We start from the raw sequence: 13,552 nt of genomic DNA on the forward strand, positions 1-13,552 counted from the left end.
ATTTCTTGATTACTAATACATTGAATTCATCTAAAAACTTTATGAGTAATATACTGAAATTAGCATACTGATGATTACAGTTCTCCCTTAATTCTGTGGAACTTTGAATAATCTGGTATTAACATTCTTGCAATTGAACTTTTGTGTTTTGAAGAAATGTAAACTGCCTGGAAAATGTTATTATTGTTTGTATTTATCATATGCCATAGGATTAGATTTTGTTTGAGAAATTTTTAGCTACCTATTTACACAAAATGCTACTCAGTTTGATTAACTTGTTATTCAAAGGTATTCTCTTTGTTTTATAATTTAACCACTTACTACCATGGATTATTCTATTAAGGAATATCTTTAGGAAGTGATAGAAATTCTGAATCACCCTAAAGTTTGCTGATTTCCGCATCTCATTATTTTATAATTTTGGGGAATGCTTGTATTATACCATTTCAGGAATATAAGTTTTTATTATACCACTAAAACTATTTCTTTTTGGACTTAATGCATATGATAGTAAATCACAGAATTTTTTTTTAAGTTTCCATGTCCTCAATATTAAAAATGCTGTTTTAGCCTGAAGCAAGCAATGAAGAAGGGTATTTATTGTCCTACCGTGTAAGTCAAGAAAGTTGAATAAGTACATGATTTAAGAGAATTTACAAATTTTAACATGGTCAATGCAGACTTTTATGTTAATTTGTTTATATTCTCATGAATGTCTTTTGTGGCAGTGTGAAAATGCAGATGTTTGACAGGGAGCATTAAAAATAGATTTGAGGGGTGCCTGGGTGGTTCAGTCGGTTAAGCGTCTGACTTCACCTCAGGTCATGATCTCGCAGTTTGTGAGTTCAAGCCCCGCATCAGGCTCTGTGCTGACCGCTCAGAGCCTGGAGCCTGCTTCAGATTCTGTGTCTCCCTCTCTCTCTGCCCCTCCCCTGCTCATGCTCTGTCTCTCTCTGTCTCAAAAATAAATAAAACATTAAAAAATTAAAAATAATAATAAAAAAATAAAAATAGATTTGAAACATTTATAAAGAGAGGTACAAATTTATTCTACTCAAATGCTGAGGATCTGTAGAACAAAACAAATAAATTTCTGCCCTCATAGAGTGTATGATCTTGGAAGTGAGATGTGAGTAATAAACTAGACGAAAAAATTGATAGGTACTATATGTGGTGTGTCAGATGGTAGTACTTTGTAGAAAAATAATGCAAAGGAGGTGGAAAGGATGGAATAAAGGTGTTTGGAAGACAGGAGAGAGAAGTTTTTAAATACTGTGGAGAGAAAATGCTTGACAAATGATTATTTAGACAAAGATTTTTAAAACGATGAGCAAATTATTAGGTATCTGGGAAAAGAGCCTTTCGGGCAGGTGAAATAACAACTTCAAAGATCTTCAGGCTGAACCACTTTTGGTGTGTACAAGAAACAGCAAGGAGATCTGGTTGGGTATGATTAAATACACAAGAAGGGGACGCATAATTCATGGGATCGAAGAGTCTGTAAGGGCTAGCTAGATCTTATGGCTGTTTTCAGCTTTTAGCTTGTTCTGCAGATTTAATTTTTCATACTTCCTTCAGAGAACTTTGACAGCAGTATGCGTCTCAGCCTATTTGACCTTTGTAGGTAGAACAGTATTTTTATAAATCTGACTCAAGATTACAACCTCCATCAGACACTATTGTTTAAACATTTTAAACAAAATGTTTAAATAGTTGGTTAATAGGTACATGTGTGATGATCAGATTTTTACAAATTGTGCTTTGATGGCTCTGAATTTGTTTTCCACTTGATCAGTTTAGCTTGTCAAAGCTAACAGCTCCAGGAGACACTAAACTTACTCATGTTTGTCATTTACCCAAACAAATCGCCGCCATTTGATGCCTCCATTCTGGAATTGATGTCATAATTAAGTATTTAATGATTTATCACCTGTTCTGTAGCATCTTAGCTGAAACGTTCTTTGCCTGGAATTGTTTCATTCGCTATGGTGTATATCCCACTAACTTAATCTTCCTAAAACACTGCTTTTGTTTATAAGGTAAAATTCAAACTTGTTAGCTTTTGCATCATGATATTGCCCCAACTCTTCTTCAAGTGAACTAGTCTTGACCCATCCGTTTTTCTGTTCGCTTTTATTTATGCCATTTCACCACCCCAGTTCTCTCCCAGCTAATCCCTCCCTGTACGTGGTTAAAAATGAGCCAGACCTCTTGTGTGTGGTAAATGTTTCCTGACTTTAACCGTGTGGTATTATCCCTCTATCTTGTGGTATGAATGATTTATATCTCTAGTTCTTAGCCTTTTTTTTCCTAACTTAACACACCTGAGGGACATAATACTTCATCATTAATTGTGCCTCACTTAGTAATACATATTAACCTTTTAAATGCATTAGCCATATGAATAAACATTTAAAATTTTATAAACAAAATGAAGAAAAGCAAGTGGACTAAAACACCCAGAACTTGAAAACATCAACCTAAATATCAGGTCCCAAAGTTTAAATACTAATTTTGTGCTGACGTTGATATAGTTGATTTTTTTCCTCAGTTACATGAAAATCTCTTCTCCCTCCCTCCTTCCTTCTGGCCCTCTTTCTCTACTTCCATTTCCTCCTTCCCTCTCTCTTTCTATATCTCATATATAATTGGGTATGAACCATCCATATATATTTTTAGGATTTTAGCACATTTAAAGGAATGATAAGTCATCATTTTAATTTTTCAATATTGTAAAAGTAATAAATACACTCTTAAGTAATGCATGTGTTTATTATGGTGTTGCTTATAATAATAAAAATTTGTAAGAGTTTTTAAAGTGTCCAATATTAAAAGGCTAATTAAATAACATGCTGAGTGGAATACTGTGCAGCTACTTAAAATAATGTAATGAATATTTGATCAGCTAGAAAATTGTTCATGATAAATGTCAGACAGTATGAACAGACTCGTTAGAAGAATACATTTGCTGAACTGTTAATCACTGGTTTACTACAGGCGTGAGACAAATCTTATTAAGATGAGGAAGGTGGATCTTATTTTCATGATTATAAGTAAGCTTTATGATTTTTGTGACTTGGGGAAAGTTTGTTTTTGAAAAGGAGAGAGAAAAATCCTTAAAAAATAAAAACAAATATTTGAAGCACCACCACATAATCATAACCCTTTTGGAAATTTTGCTGGGTTCAGGAAATTTAGAAGTGATAAAAATTAACTATCAGGGAAGAACTGAACAGGTAACTTCAAAAATCAGATAATTTAAAAATCAGCTGTAGGGGAGCAATCTCTGTGTTCTCAAAGGAGGGTTGAAAGGAATTCAAAAATCACATCTTGAATTCATTGTTGAGTGCTTTTGCTGTCATTTCTCCACTCTTCAAAACTTCAAAAGGTAAGTATAAAAGTGATAAATCTATTTTAATTTTGAAACTGTATTAATAAACTATGTAAAGAAAAACAAATCCCGTTTATTTTATAGTTACAGATACTTAACAGCAATGAAACTGACTTTCAGATCTAAAAATTAAGAATTTTCCTGCTTGGGGCACCTGGCTGGCTCAGTCGGTAGATTATGTGACTCTTGTTCTTGGGGTCATGAGTTCAAGTCCCACTTTGGGTGTAGAGCTTACTTTAAAAAAATTTGAGGAGGGGGGAGGCACCTGGATGGCTCAGTCAGTTAAGCCTCCGACTTCAGCTCAGGTCGTAATCTCACAGTTTGTGAGTTCGAGCCCTGCATCGGGCTCTGTACTGACAGCTCAGAGCCTGGAGCCTGCTTCAGATTCTGTGTCTCCCTATCTCTCTGCCCCTCCCCTTCTCATGCTCTATCTCTCTCAAAAATAAACTTTAAAAAATACATAAATAAACTTTTTAATAGAAAAAGTAATTTTCCTTGAAAAGATTTAATCTCTCCTAGCATAAAAGGAATACATAGGCATAGAAACCTTTGGAAGAGGCAAAAAATTCTATTTAAAAATCCTATTTTTACTATCCAGTAGCAACAATTATTAGCTTTATATTATTCCCTTCTAGTTGCATAGTTGAATTAACAAATTTTATTTCTTAATCCAAATCATAACTATTCCAGGGATCAAAATCTAGAACATCTCTCTCTAGAGAAGAGAGAGGAGATATGCTTTTGGCTAAGAAAATTTTTTCTTTACATTTATCTAAAGTATACCTTAAACTATTGTCTTTATAATTTGTTGCATAATATTTTACTGTAAAAATGCTTAAATTTTATTAACTTTTTTTCCTCAAGATTAGTAAATCTGAGTTTATGGGAAGATGCATCTTGTTTACCCTTTGGCTTCTTCTACCACGCCTGCATGCCAACCCCAACGGTACCTTTCCATTGTGTGAGAAGCATTCTGAGGCAAGGGAAGTCATTGAAGGTTTTTCGGCAGGAAAGAAAAATAACTACTGAAATATGTATACTGGCCCAAGATTTGCTCAGAGAGAAATCTAAGACTGGTGTACTAAGTTATGAATTTGTTTCTTTTGTATCTCCATAACCACATCAAATTTACCAAAAACCTGAGCTGTTCTAAAATTGTGGAATTCATATTTGATATTCAAAAAACATTAATATGGACATTTCGTGCAAAACATGACTAAAGTTACCAATATGTAAACCTAACACAAATGTATGAGTTCTAGTGTATGACCTTTCTGTTACTGTGACCCATTTAGAATGTAAGCAAAATATGGTATGTCTCAACCTGGTTTTTTCACATGCAAATATTTTATAATTTGAAACTCTTAAGAACAGTGGTAGTTCAATTTAGAAAAGCAGGTTTAGAACCTGAAAACACGTTGGCTAATACGGTAAAGAAAATACATTTGGGGAGAATCTAAAAATCTTTACCTGTGGAGAGGAATATTTGTCACCAGAACAGGCCTGTGGTGCAGATTTCAGGTCAGACCCTGTTGTGCCACTAGGGTCTGCATTTTAGTGGTTTATTGCATCCTCTGGGGGAAAAAAAAAAAAAAACACCCAAAAGTAAAGCCTCTGGTCGATAATAAGCTATTGTACTGTTTTTTAAATTAGTGATTCTTAGATGTGTTTACCTCTAAAACTCAAGGTATTTGGACCTTTAAAAATTGATGACTTACTCATTTTAGAAAGTTTACATAGTCACACTCTTCAGGAAAAGTTTGTGATGGTTTTACTGTATTTCCCATATTGATTAAGGAACTAAATACCCCCTCGCCCAAAAAAGATAATTTCTTCTGTGTATTTCCCCCCCCCCCCCCCAACAATACTAGGTAGCCTTGGTTTCTGGATAGCCAAGTTGGATTATTTAATTTGGAATTTAGGTAAACTTTGGACACATTTCAAAACTAGCATGAAAATTGATTTATTTAGGTTGACCTATTACACGCTAATAAACACTTGTTCCCCCAAACCAGTGTTGATTGGAAGTCTTGGTATGTATGACTCATGTCAGGACACATGTAGAGTATGGATGTGAACCAACTGGAGTGCATTCAGAAAATTGAAAAATATGAGGTGCTCAGATCTCACAAGGAATGGTTGAAGGTACTGAGGAGCTTCCAAGCTTCCTTGAAAAAGAGAAGACAAGTAACAATCTGAGGCTTGTGCATTTTGTTTTCACCTGGAGGGCAAAACCGGGGAGTTTCAGGGATGTGCAAGGGCTTTCTGCTGACTTTGAATGTGTGCATTAGGGAAGTGGACTGCTTTGCCAAGACCCTCAAAAGTGATGAAATGGGGTTGGGGTAGTTAGTAAGATTTAAAGATACTGTTTGGAATGAAGAAAATGAGTACACATCATCTTAAGTCCTTGCCTTTAAAATGTAAGACCATTTGTGCCAACAGGACAACTTTTGACTAAAGGAAATCATAGGGAAACATGGATTTTGTTTTGCTTTTGGACAGTTTTTACTGATAATGATCATTGTTTTAACAGACCTGGCAGCATCTAAGGAAGGTACTCTAAGAAGTTCAAGATCAAGGTTTCCAGAAACATATCACTTGTCTGAGAACTATGAAATAAAAATGTTAAATACTAAGAGAACATAATTTTTAAGTATTAAAAGCTTTTATAAATTGGCATTTGTTTTCAAGAAGGATTACTTTTTGAAGGCTATTAGACAAATCCAGAATAGAAATGGATCATTAACTTTTCATTTTCCTCTTAAGACTTAACAGGAGAGTAAAGTTGAAAATACTAGATAAACAGGAAGGAATCCATTCTATAGAAATTTTTAATCTATAGTTCTGATTTGAGATTTTAGTTATAGTGTCAGTACGGCATTCTTTGATGTTTATATTCTGTGGTGCTGGATGTTCTTAAGACTGCAGGACAATAGCTTGGGCTTAGAATCACCACTCTTGGAATTCTTTCTGTAATTACATATAGGGGAATCCAGCTTCAGTTGGAACTCTTTCTATCTTGCCAGGCACATAGTAGGTGCTCAGTTACTTATTAAATGGAGTGTGCCCAGGAGGATCAATATCACTCTGAAATTGGCAGTGGAGTGTAGTTGATTCTGGCATCAGATGTGCAGGAAATAATTTTGTAGTATCTTTGCCAGTTCTTTTGAGGCCAAATCATTGTTGAGACAATATTATGGCTTGGCTAAGAAAATAATTTTTGTGACATCTTTTAAGGCAGGCTTCTTAGTTTTTAGAGCTAAGTACTTTTTCAAACACTCTGGTTCTCTTCCAAGTTAGATATGAGATTATGGATAGGAGATAATAGTAAATATAATAATGGAACATCAGCTGCGGCACATTTTTTAGGTTTATTTGCCCCTCTGGGAGATAAGCCAGTAATTTTTTTATTGTTTGGTAATTTTAGTGAAAATGACCTAAATCAAAGTATTTTAATATCTACTAGGGTTGATTTAAGTGCATACAGAAACCACTCAAGCTTTAGGTGCTGCTTTTAGTGATAGAAATAACTGCTAACACATTGTCTTTTGCTAGAAACTGACATGTAATAAACCATTTAAGTCTCCACCTCCTTGTGAGGGAAGCATATCATTATCCCTGTGATACAGGTAAAGAAATGGAGTTGAGGAAATAGTATGCCTAATGCCACATAACTAATAAGTTGGGGGGGGAGGGTGAAATCTATATACTGATACCTTAAAGATAGGTTTGTATGTGGAAGTATTCTATCAAACCAAATTAACTTCTCAAATATTCCACAATGGTACTATTGTCCTACCGCAAGGAGACCTGCTCTTAGAAGTGTGTTTTGATAACATTTGTCATGGGATGTGTTTATGTGTCCATGACCTTTGTATATTTATTTGCATGGTCCATGGATATATACATGCAGATATATGAATTGAGTCATCTTCATTGTGATAGCAATGTGATAGAGGACATTGAGACAGCTGCACCTTCCCCCCCAACTGTCCAGAGTAAGTCTACACAATCAATAGGTCATACTTGGTTGTATTGTTTTTAAAGCATCAAACATCATTGTCCTCCCACTTAAGCATACTGTGTCTCTGAAAGCTCATCAAAATCCAAGAAAAATAGACCTTTTGTAACTGACTGCAGACAAACTATACAATACAAATTGTGACTTGTTTTGGATACTATCCCTAAGCTATCAGACATACCATTTTTCTTAGTAGTTCATATCAATTTAAGGAATTAAACTTCTGACAGGGCTTAATTAGTATTAAACATTCTGTCTCAACCAATTCCAGGCAGTGTAACAAATCCTCACTCAGCACTTAGAAATGTTCTCAGGTATTAGCTCAGAAGAGCAACCTCCTCTCAGCCTGTCTACATACACAGAAGATCACTCCCTTTCTGTACTATCATCCTTACAATAGTTTCATTATTGCTTATGTTACATCATACTGTGATGATTTTTTTTTCCTTCTTTTCTGTTGGCCTATAAACCCAGAGACTGTATCTTAACAGCTCATTTGTGACTAATGTAGTAAGTAGAGCTGATGACCCCACAGCACTAAGTAGTATGTTAGTTTTTTTCCTTATTACATGATATATTGATACCAATATTAATATGGTTGCCCAAGACAACTCACTAGTCATTTAGCCAGAAATTGTATCTTAACTTTACAGTGGAATTCTCCAGGCTCAGGTCAAATTTATTTATAGATCACCAGTATCACAATTTCACCAAAGGATCAGAAGGAAAGAGAAATTAGAAAAGTGAAGTAGTGTTTGCCAGTTAATACAGTTTTGTATGTGAAAGTCTTTGTAAGTGTTCATTTCTCATTGAGACGATGTACTAGTTAGGAATAAAGAATTTCACACAGCATATTTTATCCCCTAGGTAACAAAGACAAAAACTTTGACAATGTATCTGATGTAAGTCTTAAGAAAAATTGTCTCTAGCAGGCTGAAATGCATTCCCAGATGTTCTCAAATTTTACAAGAAAGCACTATGGAGGTCAGGAATTTCAGTTAACTTCTACTATCTTAAGATTCAGAGTTTTAAAAGTATTAAGTACTTTAAAAGGTATTAAAATTATTTAACAGCTTTTTTTCCCCACTTTGTCAGTCGTGTGATTGACCCAATAGTTGATTGCTTAAGACAGCTTTAAAATCCAAGTCAATCTTGCTTAGGCCAATGAATCCATACAAGCTTGTAAGAATCCAACCAAAACAGTTCTTTGTAACTACTTTCTGTTTCTACCTCATCAAGAAATAGATGCTTTTTTCACTTGCATCTTTCCCTGATCTGGTTGTGACTCCTTTACCTAGCATTCCATTTGTGATCTTGCTGACCTCCCAAACCCTGCATGCCTAAATCTGCAGTATCCAGCCTCTGAATCCTGTCTGCCTAAGCCCAGGATATTCAGATGCTTTGCTCTGCATTGGGAAATCTGGCTTCTGGGCTCTACTTTTGGAGGGGGACCTAAGTATATTCCCAAATTAACTGAAGCTCTTAATACCCTGCTTACTGTATGTAGCCTCTTGGATAGATTTCACATGGTAGCCTCTGTTGCTCTTTATAATTAAGTCCTCCCAACTAGACATAACCCTACCTTGTCAAATATTTGGGTGTTTTATAGTTAACAAATGATAATTTACCTGACACATTTGCTACTCTAAAATTCATTTTATTTCCTTTTAATTATTGATTTATTTTTTGAGAGAGAGCACAAGTTGGGTAGGGGCAGAGGGAGAGAGAATCCCAAGCAGGCTCCTCACTGTCAGTACAGAGCCCAATGCAAGGCTCAATCTCGTGAACCGTGAGATCCTGACCTGAGTCAAAATGAGTCAGTTACTTAACCAACTGAGCCACCCTGGCACCTGAAAATTCCCTTTTATTTTTAATAACTTTTCTAAAATTAACTGCTCACTGCCATAGAATACTCCATATCCTCATTTTTAGACAAGAAAAAGCCTGAGATACCATTGCATTACAATAGGGTTCTGATATCAAGACATGACAGTGTTAACAGCTTGAGGTAGATAATTGCTCAATAGAATTACCAGAGACCTGTGAAAGGAAGCGTAAGAACCTCATCTTCAAAATGTATCCATACAATAGTCCTCCCCCCCCCCTTATCTGTGAGGGACATGTTCCAAGATCCCCACTGGATGCCTGAAACTGCAGGTGGTACTGAACCCTGTATATACTGTGTTCTTTCTATACATATATGCCCATGGTAAAGTTTAATTTGTAAATGAAGCACAGTAAGAGATTTACAATAGCTAATAATAAAATGGAACTATTACAACAATATACTATAATAAAAGTTATGTGAACGTGCTCTCTCAAAATACCTTGTACTCAACTTTCTTCTGATGGTATGAGATGATAAAGTTGCTGTGTCATGAGATTAAATGGAGTAAATGACGTAGGCATTGTGACGTAGCAGTAGGCTACTGTGGACCTTCTGACTATTCATCAGAAGGGAGTCATCTGCTTCCAGACTGTGGTTGACAGCAGTAACTGAAACCATGGGAAGTGAAACCAATGATAAGGGGGACTACTGTAATTATTAGCCATGGAGAAGTCTAAAGTGGTTGGAAATTACTTTTTCTGTCTAAGTTTACTTTTTATTCTGTTTCCTGTCAATATAATCTTTTTATGTGAAATTGTGCTGTTTACATTTTCATAGTTTTAATTTATTAATGTGTGGAATGTATAGTTCTACAATTTATGATATCTGATGTTATTTCAAGTAATACAGTTTCCTTACACATGTAAGGACATTAAAATTAAAACGTATTTCACATGGTAGATAGTAAGCATTTAAATTAAAGTTGAATGAATAAATCTGATTTATTTAACATGGGGGTTTTAAAAGGTAAGTCAGATTTTTAGAATTCTGTTATCAGCAAATAACCTTATAAATTTAGAACTTTCTCTGTGTTTCCAACATGTTTACTTTTAGTAGTCAGTATTTTTGTGTGTAATTTCTCATAATTGAAAAGATGAAGTTTCTCATAGAAATAGTAAAATTAATATTTTAGATTAATTTTTTTAGACTATGCTTTTGGTTCTGTTACTTGCTTCTATGGAAAATAATATAAGCATCCCTAAATAAATAACTTAGTATTCACTCAGGAATTCAGGGGTGTCTGGGTGACTCGATTGAGCATCTGACTCTTGATTTCGGCTTGGGTCTTACTCTCACAGTTCATGGGATTGAGCCCTATGTTGGTCCAGGGCTGGCAGCAAGGAGCCTGCTTGGGATTCTCTCTCTCCCTCTCTTTCTGTCCCTCCCCTGCTTTGCATGCTTGAACACATGCTTGCTCACTCACTTGCTGTCTCTCAAAATAAACTTTTAAAAAAGAATTCATACAGAATTAGGAATAATGCAGAAAATCAGGTAATACAAATTAGAAGTAAAAATGTTCATTAGATTAATTTGATGATTCTAGACGCACAAATCTGTAAATTATTTTCTGTGGTTTTGTCCTTTTAAGGTCTCAGACAATGAAACTTCCATCACTTCATTCTCATTCAGTAATGTGTGTACAGCTATTCATTCATCCAACAAGTCACTTTGTTCAAGGCACTTGCCTCTGATACCATTCTCTTCACTGTCCTCAAGATGCCTCCTTTTTTTTTTTTTTAAGATAGAGAAACAGAGTGTGAGCAGGCGCCCCAAGATGCCATTTTATTAAGATACCAGTTGAGCATGTAAAAGAAGCTAACGGTTTCTCACTGGTTTAGATGACCATGAAATGAAGGAGAACAAAAGGTTATAATGCAGTATAATAAATTCATATTTGTGAACATTAGGCTAAAGAAGTGTTTAGGTAGGTTGTTACTTTGCCAGAGGAATGACAATGTAAACAGAAGCTTAAACTGTACTTAGAGAAGTTAAGTGTGATGATACTCAAATACTTAAAATTGGCTCTGCGATTAGTTGTGTGACCTTAAGCAAGTTGCTATCTCTCTCCAAACTTCAGTTTAAAATTTAAAAGATTGAATTTGTCTCTGTCTTGTCCCAAATTTTTAAAACCCTAAACAAAGTCAGCCTCCAATATATCCATTTTGCAAATACTTCTTTTTTTAAAATGCTTATTTATTTATTTTTGAGAGAGAGAGTACATGTGAGCGGAGGAGGGGCAGAGAGAGAAAGAGGGTCTGAAGCTGGCTCTGCACTGACAGCAGAGAGCCCAATGGGGCACTTGAACTCACGAACCACAAGATCGTGACCTGAGCCAAAGTCAGAGGCTTACCTGACTGAGCCACCCAGGCACCCTGCAAATAATTCTTTATACTGACATATTACAAAAGCAAAGGAAAAAGTTGAATAATCTTGTAGATTTATGGGAAACTTTAATATCACCTTAGAATTTTGGAAATTACATGTTTAACTTTGTCATTATAGAAAAAAAGATTTATTTTTCCTACCCTTTGTCAGACCAACACCTTGTCTGTAAGAGACACAGTCAAAAAAAGAGAGAGAAAAAAAAAAAACTGGAACCTAGAGAAGGAGAAACACTTGTAAATTTAAAATAATAAAATTTCAGAAAAAAATCATATTTGGGGGATCCCTAGGCAGCTCAGTCGGTTAAGCATCCAGCTTGACTTCAGCTCAAGTCCTGATCTCACAGTCATGAGGTAGAGCCCCATGTTAGGCTCTGCACTGACAGCACAGAGCTTTCTTGGAATTGTCGCTCTCTGCCCCTATCTGCCCCCCCCCCACATAAAAAAAATAATTTTTTTAAGTTTATCACATAAAGCATTTAATTGAATTAATGGAACAGTATGGAGTACTAGATGATTTAGTTAAGTTTATAGTAATCCTAAACTTTTGAGTATTTCCTAAAACCTAAAAATTACAGTATGTCAGTATATTGTCTTGTCTCAAAGCATGCTGAAAATCACCAAACTGTATGAGTAAGGAATCTTACTATCAAGTAGTATAAAGTAATATGTAATTATAGGTATAGAAATTTTAAGAATTGTGTTCAATGTGTTTCATATAACCCAAAGAGTATTTGATTATAATTTTTTTCTTGAGGTAGAGCACAAGAGACTCATTCAGATTAAGGATTTAATTTGAAGAATTCCAATTTCCTTTAAGCAAAGTTTCACTTTATTTCAAGCTGAACATTAGTGTATTCATGATTTGATAATACACTTAAAGATGTACACTCTAAAGAATTTGAGTTACAAAACGCTCAGTTATAATCTGTTGGTTGTAAACAAGGCCAGTTACTTGTAGAAACTGGATCAGAAGGAATTGGATTATCACAAATGGCCACTGGTTTTCATCATGGTTATGTTATGTACATGTGATAGAGTAGGACAGTTTATTCATAATGCAAATTTATTTTGAACGGTGTGAAAATCTGAGTTGGTTGTAATTTGAGGCCTCAAATTCTATAACAAGAGTGAATATCATTTTATGTCATCAAAGATGGTTATTAAAAAACTACTTTAAAATTCTTTCACAATTTGGGATGCCTGGCTGGCTCAGTCAATACAGCATGCAAATGTTGGTCTCAGAGTCATGAGTTCAAACCCCATGTGTGGCATACAGTTTACTTAAAAAATTTTTTTTTAAGTTTTCTTTGCATTTTTCAAGTGAGCTTTAAGGGCCTATTCTATGTCTAGTACTTACTATAGTCCAAAAAGATGGTCACTGTCAGCAAAGAACTTTTAGCCATAATAGAAATATACTAACATACAAGAAACAACTAGAAAATAGTGGAGAGTAAATTTTGCCTTGTGGACTTGAAGTTTAGTAGAAGATCAAAGAAAATGTAGACTTAGACTCACCAAAAAAGACTTCTTAGGGGAGGTGGAAGGTGAGCTGGGCTTAAAGAATAGGTAGAATTAATTCTTGGAAATGAAGATATTGGAGACTTTCAAGTACAGGAAACATGAATCAAAGTATCAAGTTGGAAGGAGTAAAACAGATACACTAGATTGAAAATAGAGGAATAGGGAAATGAATGTAACCATATTTGAGATTGCTTTGCTTTGCTTAAGGGGCCCTAATTTCTAATAGAAGAAAACGAGGATTTGGATTGCCTGCAACCCTTTTGAGAGCCAAAAAACAGTTGAAGAAAAAAAAAAAAAAAAAGGAAGGAACTCTAGGATTATATCAGACAAGTTTATTACCCTAAATA

General features: G+C 34.9%; 2 long non-coding RNA genes across 2 annotated transcripts in view; both read left to right on the top strand.

Annotated features, from left to right (window-relative positions):
• LOC102900852 overlaps positions 1-13,552 on the top strand; it is a 46,513-nt gene that overhangs the window by 24,738 nt on the left and 8,223 nt on the right. The window lies entirely within an intron of this gene.
• LOC109497907 lies at positions 897-6,070 on the top strand. The gene is made up of 2 exons (XR_002154348.3): positions 897-3,388; positions 4,256-6,070. It is a non-coding gene; the product is annotated as an uncharacterized LOC109497907 (long non-coding RNA).

Source organism: Felis catus, chromosome A1 (assembly GCF_018350175.1).
Source record: "Felis catus isolate Fca126 chromosome A1, F.catus_Fca126_mat1.0, whole genome shotgun sequence".
In the NCBI taxonomy this organism is placed as follows: Eukaryota; Metazoa; Chordata; class Mammalia; order Carnivora; family Felidae; genus Felis; species Felis catus.